General features: G+C 48.4%; 1 long non-coding RNA gene across 2 annotated transcripts; it reads right to left on the bottom strand.

The window, feature by feature from the left end:
• Positions 1-4,083: 4,083 nt before the first annotated feature.
• LOC308562482 lies at positions 4,084-8,917 on the bottom strand. 2 transcript variants are annotated; one of them, XR_013999618.1, is made up of 4 exons: positions 8,774-8,889; positions 7,986-8,129; positions 5,523-5,622; positions 4,084-4,987 (listed from the first exon to the last, which is right to left on the bottom strand). It is a non-coding gene; the product is annotated as an uncharacterized lncRNA (long non-coding RNA). The 2 variants fall into 2 exon arrangements; XR_013999617.1 differs by lacking the exon at positions 4,084-4,987 and adding an exon at positions 4,990-5,203 and having other exon boundaries at positions 8,774-8,917.
• Between the last annotated feature and the right edge of the window lie 71 nt (positions 8,918-8,988).

Raw genomic sequence — 8,988 nt, 5'->3', positions numbered from 1 at the left:
TGAGCAAGAGCAGGTACCGCTTACTCCACACGAGCGGTGGGTCAGAAACAGTAAGTGAGATATTTATAATCAGCTGGGTTTCTTAACACAATCCTCTAAGGTAGGTACTTAGTATCCCCTTTTGGAGGTGAGACTCAGAGAGGGGAGGTCCCCTGTCCCAGCTTGGCCAGCTCAGAAACAGCCAGCAGGATCTGAACCAGGCTCCCCAGCTGTGCCCCCATCACCCAGCTCTCACGCTCTTGGCTTCCTCGGTCTCACTTTCTTCTCTGTTTCCCAAGAGCATACGACTGTGGGCATTGACTTTGGCTGGCTTTGTTGTTGTTCTCAAGCCTCTTTCATCATTGGTATAATTTTACATAAACTTGGCATTCCTTTCAATTTTTTTTAAATATGTTCGGTTCTTAAGTGTCTCCCGAGGGAGAAAAGGGTTTCTAGAAATGATTTCGTTTTCTTCTCCTTAATGTTGAACTTAATAAGGCTCAGTTATTGGATCTCCACTAACGAGCTGGGTTGTTTGCTGGTTTATTTTCACTTTGGAAACTCCTCTCTGTAGCAAACAACACTCTGTCTCCTCCTGAAAAAAATCCCATGAGGAATTTTGATCAGATGCTGGGGCTGTGGGGACAGGTTCTCTGGAGAGTATCATGTTTCTAGAAGGCTCCTAGAAGGCAACAAGTCTTGCAACCTGACTCTTAGCTGACTTTTTACCTGTAGGATTGTCCCCGGGGCAGGGGGGAAAAGGAGAAACCCATGCTTTCTGCTTCCAAACAAAGGGATGTATTTCAGAAAGGAAGAAATGGTTTTAAACCAAGAACTGAAACTCACCTGACCCTATAAAAGGCAAGGTAGAACGAAGGGTGTGGGCCCTGGAGATCAATAACCTGGGTTTGAGTCCCAGCTCTGCCACTTAACCTGTGTGACCCTGGGCAAATTACTTCTCTGTGCCTCAGTGTCCTCACCTGTAAAATGAGGGTGATAACTCTCCATATGTTTTTGTGAAGATGAAACAGTGTTAGGACTTTTCTGGGGTTTTTTGGAACTCTCAGGGCTAAAACTGGGAAAGTCCCAGGCAAACTGGGTGAGCTGATCAACTTAAGATGAAATGAGCCCTAGCCGGTTTGCTCAGTGGTTAGAGCATCAGCCCCAGGAATGAAGCATCTCGGGTTTGAATCCGGTCAAGGGCACATACCAGGCTCGATCCCTGCCCCAGTTAGGGCGTGTGCAGGAGGCAACCAATCGATGTGTGTGTGTCTCTCTCCCACTCTCTCTGAAAAGCAATAGAAAAAATATCCTCGGGTGAGGGTTAAAAAAAAAAGATGGAATGAGACTGGCCGTGTGTACTCTTTAGGAACAGCCGTCGCACATTTTAGTGCTCCGTAATATTTATCTGTTATTATTTGCGGCTGCCTCCAGCAACCATCTTGGTCCTCGTGATTTGTTGCCACGGACTCCTTTCCGCATTATGCACTCTGCAGGGGCCTTCAATGTGCCTTTTATTCTCACTATGCCGCTGACAATACACCCCCGAAGTCCCCAACAAAATGATTCTGTCCATTCAGGGCCAAGCACTGGGAGAATTTATCACATGCCAGGCAAGCAGCTTTTAAACAAATCCTATAGTTTTTTTCCTTTCTTCATCTTTCAGGCACATTTAACTGAAAAGTTAAAATGGGGAAAATTCCACATGACTCTAAAATCGGAGACTTGAGTGATGCCCCTGCAAGCCCAGGAATGCCAAGGAGGGGGGCAACCCCCAGGAGCTAGGAGAAAGGCCCGCATCAGATTCTCCCTCGGCTTCCAGAAGGAACAAGCCCTGCCGACACCAGGATTTCAGACTTCTGGCTTCCAGATCGGTGAGGGAACAAATTTCTGTTGTTTTAAGCCTCCCCATTTGTGGTACTTTGTTAAAACAGCCCTAGAAAACAAATGACAGTCCCCTTACACAACCCAAGTCCAGACCTTCCTCCTCCTGTCCTGACTCATGCAAAAGCCTGGCATGGGCCTTCCCAGGCCTACTGTGGAACTCCCGTTTTTGATTCCCACGTCAGAAACCTGCAGTAATTTCCCTACATCAACACTTCCCTAGACTGCCTTGAGGGCAAGAATCCCCCAGATAATAGTTAAGATTACAGGTTCCCTGGGCCCCATTCCAGGCCTCCAGAAATGGGACCACAGAAGGGGGCGCTGGAATCTGCATTTTTAATAAGCACCCAAGATGTTTCTCATCCTCAGGCATGTTTGGGACACCCTGGCCTACAAGATAAAATCCAGAAGAGACCAATGCCCTTGGTTGAATGATCTCCATAAAATGGCACCAAGCTCCCTATTTAAACGTCATCTCCCGAGGATTTCCAGGGTCTTGGGGTTCTCTCCAGTGTGCTCCCTGCCTCACTGTCCTTCAGCCAGACCATCCTCTACTCAAGGACAGGTGAGTACTTGGAGAACTGCTTTTGTCTCACCATTTTCTTCCCTAGGACATCTTTTTGTTTCCTCTTTTTCTAGGTCTAGACTCAGAGGCCACAGACCTTAACGTTATTTCTAATTGTTTGGAGATGACTTTTCAGTGATGGGAGTAAGACCCAAACCCCTCCTCGTGGCCTGTAGACCCTGCAGGGCCTGGCCCTGCCCACCTCACCCTTGGCTCACTGGAGCCACTCTTTTCCTTCATCTGGAAGCTTTTAATTCTTTGGACACACCAAGTTTTGCCCTTCCTGAGCTGTTAGCACATGCTCTTCTCCCTGCCCCCCACCACCTCATAAGGCTTAAATATCACCTCTTCAGAGTTTTCCCATCCTAAGTAGCGCACACACACACTCACTCCACTTATTCTCGGTCACCACACTGTTCCATCAGCTGCCATCATTTAAAGATTAGGAAGTTTCACATAAAAATACCAGCCTCCCCTAAAGAGTCTGAACCTGTCACTGTGAAGCCCGTTCCCGGGGCCACACCAGCTTGCAGGGAGCCCCCTTCTTGGGCTGGAGCTCCCTCCTCTGCAGCCCCCCTAACCCCCCTTCTTCATGCCTTTCAGCTACCTGCCTGGGCCACAAAGCAGTCTTCTTTGGGACACTCCCCTGCCCTGCCTCCCCAATGGATTCACTGGCTTACCGTCTGCCTTTCTTAGGCAGAGACATGGTCTTATCTCCAGAGCAGCCTCAGCATCTAGCCTGTGCCTGGCACGTAGCTGGGTCCCATAAAGATGTTCTGAATGAATGAATAGGTAAATGGATGGATGTCCTGCCTCCTCCCTAAGTCTCAGGGGCCACACCACTCATTTTGCCTTTTAATCACACCCTTCCAAGCAAGTCTCATTCATTTGCTGTCCCCAGAGCCTTCCTCCTCACTGGATCTTATGAAGACACAAATCTGATCCTTTCGTTGCCCAGTTTTAAAGATTTTTCTCCCAGTACCAACTGGAGAAAGCATAACCGCCTCCCCAAGGCCTCTGAAGCCGTTGTCATCTAGTCCCCACCTACTTCCCCAGTCCCCATCTCCAGAGAGAACCCCCACCCAGCACACCCCCACCCCCACTCAGTGGCTCAGGCAACACACCATGTTCTTTCCCCCCACACACCTCTGCTGGGAAGCTCCCTCCCCCTGGAATGCCTCTCCCCAGGCACACCCGCCCCTTCCATGCCTCTAGAAAACTCCTCCTCATTCCCCCGCCCTCACTCTAACCTAAGTCACCTCTCCCCTGAAACACTCCAGACCTCCCTGGGATGACTTAGTCATCCTCTGTTTTCTGCTCCCACCCACCTCTTCCATACCCTGGCCCTGTACTAAGAATGTCTCAGAATAGCAGCTGGTGTCTTCTGAGCGCTTGCTGTGTGCCAGGCACTGAGTGAGCTTTAGCACCTTTAATCCTCACACCCCAGCAGAGCCCTGCCTGGAAGGCTCCCCCACCACCTGGGATGGGGGGGGGGGGGGCAAGAGGAAAAACAAGAGGATCACTTTCTCACCTCCAGCTTTCCTGAGGGGCCATCCCTGCCACCCCATTTAAACTTTTCTTTCTCCATCCACACCTTGTCCACCCCCAGGCCTCCCCATCCCCCTTCCCTGCTTTATTTTTTTTCCAAGGCTCTTAGCAAGAATGCATTATACATTTTAATAAAATAATTAGTGTATTCTGTCTCTCTCCCCTGGAATGTCAGCTCCAGGAGGGCAGGGATTCTCTTGTCTTCTATAGTACAGTATCCATCTAGAATATGCCTGGCACATCACAGACACTCACGAAAAATCTGTTAATTCACAGAAGGTAGATACTATTACCATCTTCAGTTTACTCCTGTGGAAAGTGGTCTTTAGAGAGAGTTCCACAGCTGGTTGGTGGGAGAGCCAGATGTGATCTCTGTGGTTGATTCCAACACCCCCTCCACCACCACCCTTAACTACGATGCCCACTGCCTCAAGAAGGCATCTCTCTGTGGGCCTGACTTCTCAGCTGGAGTTTCTTGGAGGCAGGAACTCTATCGAATTCATATTTGTGTTTCTTTGCCTGATCCTGGTAAGGGCTCAAGGAATGCTTGCTGAGCCGGTCTGTGTGTCAGCTGTGAAGTGCTGGACAGTAGGAATCGCATCTTCCATTCTCTTTTTTTATTACCCTTCATCTCCATGTCAAGCACAGTGTTATACACACAGCTGGGGTCTGTTAAATACTCACTAATGAATTCTGTTACGGCAGTGGGTAATAAAAATAGTTAGACAGCAATAATGACAATAAAAGCTAACATTTATGGAGTCCTCACTCTGTGCTGAATCCTATCCTAAGTGCTTGGTACATGAACTGAGACAGGTAATTAATTCCCTTAGTGTCCTTATTTTACAGATGCAGAAACCAAGGTTCAGAGAAGTTAAGAACTTGCCAAGGTCACCCAGCTAGAAAATGGCAGAGGCAGGGTTTGAATGTAGGCATCTGGCACAAGTCCTGTTCTCAATGACTTTCGGCTGTCTCTTGGTCTATCTAAAAGATGTCCATTAAAAGGTTGCCCTGTGTGAAAACGAAAAGAATGGTTTATTACATATTTCTGAATTTCAAGGAATTTTTTTCAAAGGCTTTCATAGGCAATATTTATTTGCTAAATAATAACCACTGATATTTGCACTGTTGCAGAGCTGTTTCACCGATAGTGTCTCATCTGATCCCAGCAACAATGCGATGAAGTGGGCACTGCCATCTCCATTTATAAAGGAGGAATCAGAGGCTCTGAGGGGTTAAGGGAACAGGGTCAAGGTCACTCATTAGCCAGGAGCAGAGCAAGGGCTCAAATTAACATCTTTATCACTTAAAAAAAAAATGAAGATCTGAGTGCCTTCCAATACAAAGCTCTGTCATGCTGCTGCTTAGACGTAACTAAGATAATCCTCAGGGAAGCTTTGCACAGTCCCTGGCACCTGGTAGGACCTTCATAAGTTAATTTTCACCATCTTCACCAACACTTCCCGGGAACTGGAGTATTTCAGCTGATGACTGCAGCCTGTCTGTTGACCCTGAAGAAAAGATGACCCTTTTCCTTCCAGTTTACCTCTGGTAATGCTGAAATAGTGATCAATCTTCATTATCCCCTGGGTACCACAGAATGTTAAGAGCTGGAAGGGATCGAGGAGATGATCTCATTCTGGCGCCTGCATTTACAGATGGAGAAATTGAGTCTCAGAGAGGGAAAAGGTCAGCTCCTCAAAGACAGGGGCTGATGCACAGGACCTGGCCCATACTGTCTCCCTCAGAGATGTGGGTTTTTGTGGGTTTTTTTTACCTAGAAGGGCATCTAGCCTCTTATAGGCCACAGGAAATAATTCATCAGTTTCTAGAGCTGTGAGGCCTCCACCCCACCCCCACACAAAGTACTAAAATATTATAAGCTATTAACCAGAAAACAGATCATGTGACTTAATTCCACCTCTGCTAAAGAGCTTAAAATGCTTTGGTGAGTAGTCTGAGATTCATAAATATACACTTCAACTCTTTCTCAAAGAATTATTAACCAGCTCCATCAAAACTGGAACTTGAGCAATCAAGGAGAAAAAGAGCTGGCAAGAGAAACTTCTTGAAAAATACCTCACCACCATTATGTATGACTTCTTGCCACTGTTTTATTTTTTCTAAGCGTTGGAGGAAGAAGGAAAGAAAAAAGTATCATTATGTATGCATGACATGAATCAGTAAAACTAATTGTGGAAAATTACAAACTCTTTTCACCGAACGAACACAACAGTGTGTTAAGTTGTAGAACTTAAAGACAGAAAGTCTTGAGTAGGATAAAACAGAAATAGAACCCTCCCCAGCTCCTTTCAGGGGGTGGAGATGGGTTAGAGAGATCAGACAGTGTGTGGGTGTGATAATCAGTGGTAGCCAGTTCCCAACTAATGATTTTGGGAACCTATTAATTTATAGAGTCCATGTCATATACTCCATTTATCTTCCTAACTCACTGAGTATTAATTCTCCTAGGCATGGGACTAGCTTTTCATTCCACATGTAGGTCTTGATCAGCTTTAGCTTGAGGATTTGGAAGGCTGACGGAGAGAAATGAGATTAGGATTCAGTCTTCAAACCAAAGAAACAGAAACAGAAATCCTTCCGTGTGCTTTTCTCTGGGCTTCATGCTTCTGGAGAAAGGCAAAAATTCAGGCCCTGTGAACAAACTTGAGGCCCTAATAGCTCCCAGGATGAAAGGGCTCCCCTCCTCCACAGCACCTTTATCAAAATCTAACTATTTTCCACATTCCTTCCTTACACAGCCCAGGCATACTTGTGAAGCAGGCCTCAGCACAAATTCTGCTTAGGAGATCCAGGAAGCTCTGGCCTGGCCCTCCCTTCTAGAAAGGAAAGTCCAAGTAAAGAAGGATGCCACACCCTGGGGGAGGGGAGAGAGGATGTGACGACACCTCCAGGAATGCAAGGCCCACGCAGGTGTGTTGGCACCCACAGACTTCCTTTTAAAAAGCGCCTGATAAATCAGTACCGATAGCAGTAATAAAGCTCAACCACCCAACCACCACTCACACAGACCTGGTGCCCTTGCTCCTGGGGTGTGGCCCTGGCAACTGGGGAGAGAAGGATGACAGCTGAAAATGTTGATCCCTAAAGCTTGGGATGTTTTCTAGTCAGTGGTTCTCAAAGTGGGGCCCCTGGGACCTTGCTAGGAGATTCTCAAAGCCAAAACTATTTTCACAATACTGTGATGTCACTTGCTCTTCTCAGCCTCATGTATATGACGGAGTTTTCTAGAAAGGACATGATGTGTGATGATATCATCACCCTGATGACTACTGGAATGTGTGCTTGTGCATTCTTGTGTGTTAAACATTTCTCAGTTTTCATTCTAATATGATGAATATTGAATGAAAGGCATAACACATACAAACAAAATACTTGGGGGCCTCCACAATTTTTAATAGTAGTAAGGGGTATTGAGACCAAACCATCCCACTGCCTCCTTACAGGACCACACTTCATTTCCAGCTCAGCTTGAGTCACAAAGTAGGTACTAATGAACAGGGGTGGAGAAGGCAGCCTTATTATTATTCAGCTTGAGATGGTTTCCTTTCCACCTGTACTGCTACCTAAAATGGCCAGAAAAACCTTAAATTCCCCCACAAGCATTTGGTGCCCTGAACCCCTCAGAGGGAAAGATGGGGTTCTCACCTTTGAAGCCAAGTGGGACCAAGTTAGCATGGAGAAACCACACCCCCTCAGCACCAGCACCCAGCAGACAAATCCGAGTACCAGCCAGAAGTCAGGTCCCATGCTACATGCTCAGCAACGAACAAAGCCGATACGGTCCCTGCCTTCCCACAGCTTTCACTCCAGGGCAGAGGTGGATTACTCACAAAAAAACATAGGAAAACTGCAACCTGTGAGTCAGGTGCTGGGAAGGAGGTGTGCAAGGTGGTAGGAGGGACGTGAGATGGGATGAAGGCCCTGAGGACTTGGGTGGAATGAAGCTCCCAAACCAGCTCTTGGCCATCCCGGGTTACAAACTCACCCGCAAGCCCAGGCTCAGCTCACAAGAGGGCTCAACAGCTCCTTGTTGAGCAGCAGTCCCACGGTGAGTCCTTCCGCAGGTGAGTGCGAGGACTTGGGGGTCTCCACCTCACCTCCCCAACAGGGCCAATGCTAAACAGGGTCCCTGTGAGAAGAACCGAGCTCTAGGGCATTTGGAGAGAATTCAATCTTTTGTTACCAGACACAGTCCTTCACGGGTGTGGACACAATTCAGAGGCTGTCAGCGGTGGAAACAGCAAATGGCCAAGAAATGGCTGGAGGACGGGAGAGGAAGACTTCAGAAATTAAAAATAAAGAAAGAAAAAAGAAGAAAAGAATAAGGGCCCTGGAGGGCCAGTCTAGGAGAAATCCTGAGGGAGGCCAGACCTGCTAGGGCCATTCTGGGCCTCAGGCCACTTTCCCTCCCTCCAAGCACCCACTTTGACCCCTAGGGACCTGACGGATTGCACAAAGTCTCTGCGGACAAAGCCACGCCAGAGAATTCCTGAGGTTCCTTCTCCCCCAGTAGCCGTTGCAGAAGCGGGAGAATTTGAATTTTGCAACCTGAGTTGCAGCCTGACACCTTAAGGACTTAAATAGGTGGTGGAGGGGCGTTGTTTCAGGCTGCAGCATCTCAAAGCGCTCGCGGGAGGGGCGCGGTGGAGCCCATGCGCCCCACGGCGCCAGGGCTACGACCCAGACCGCACGTCCCTTCCAGGCAGTTGCGAGCTTCAGCCCGGACCCTGGGACCCAGGCGCGCGCCTGCGCGTAAGCAAAAGGCCCACCCACCCCAGCTCCTCTCCAGGTGCGCTCGCGCTTCCGGCCGGCCTTCCCAGGACGGAAACTCCACAGCCCGTGCATGCGCTTTCCAGCTCTCCTGCTCTGTCAGAGTGGCTCAGGGCTTCAGGTGATCCCGCCCCTCCCTCGCAGCTCGAGACCAATCGCGCTGTGGTGGGCGGGATTTTCGGGGAGGTGGCCCGCCCACGAGCAGCGAAAGACGTGTA

This window comes from Miniopterus schreibersii (genome assembly GCF_964146895.1).
Source record: "Miniopterus schreibersii genome assembly, chromosome: 10".
Taxonomy (NCBI): Eukaryota; Metazoa; Chordata; class Mammalia; order Chiroptera; family Miniopteridae; genus Miniopterus; species Miniopterus schreibersii.
Note: the sequence above shows the minus strand (reverse complement) of the source record. Positions and strands in the feature narration are given on the sequence as shown.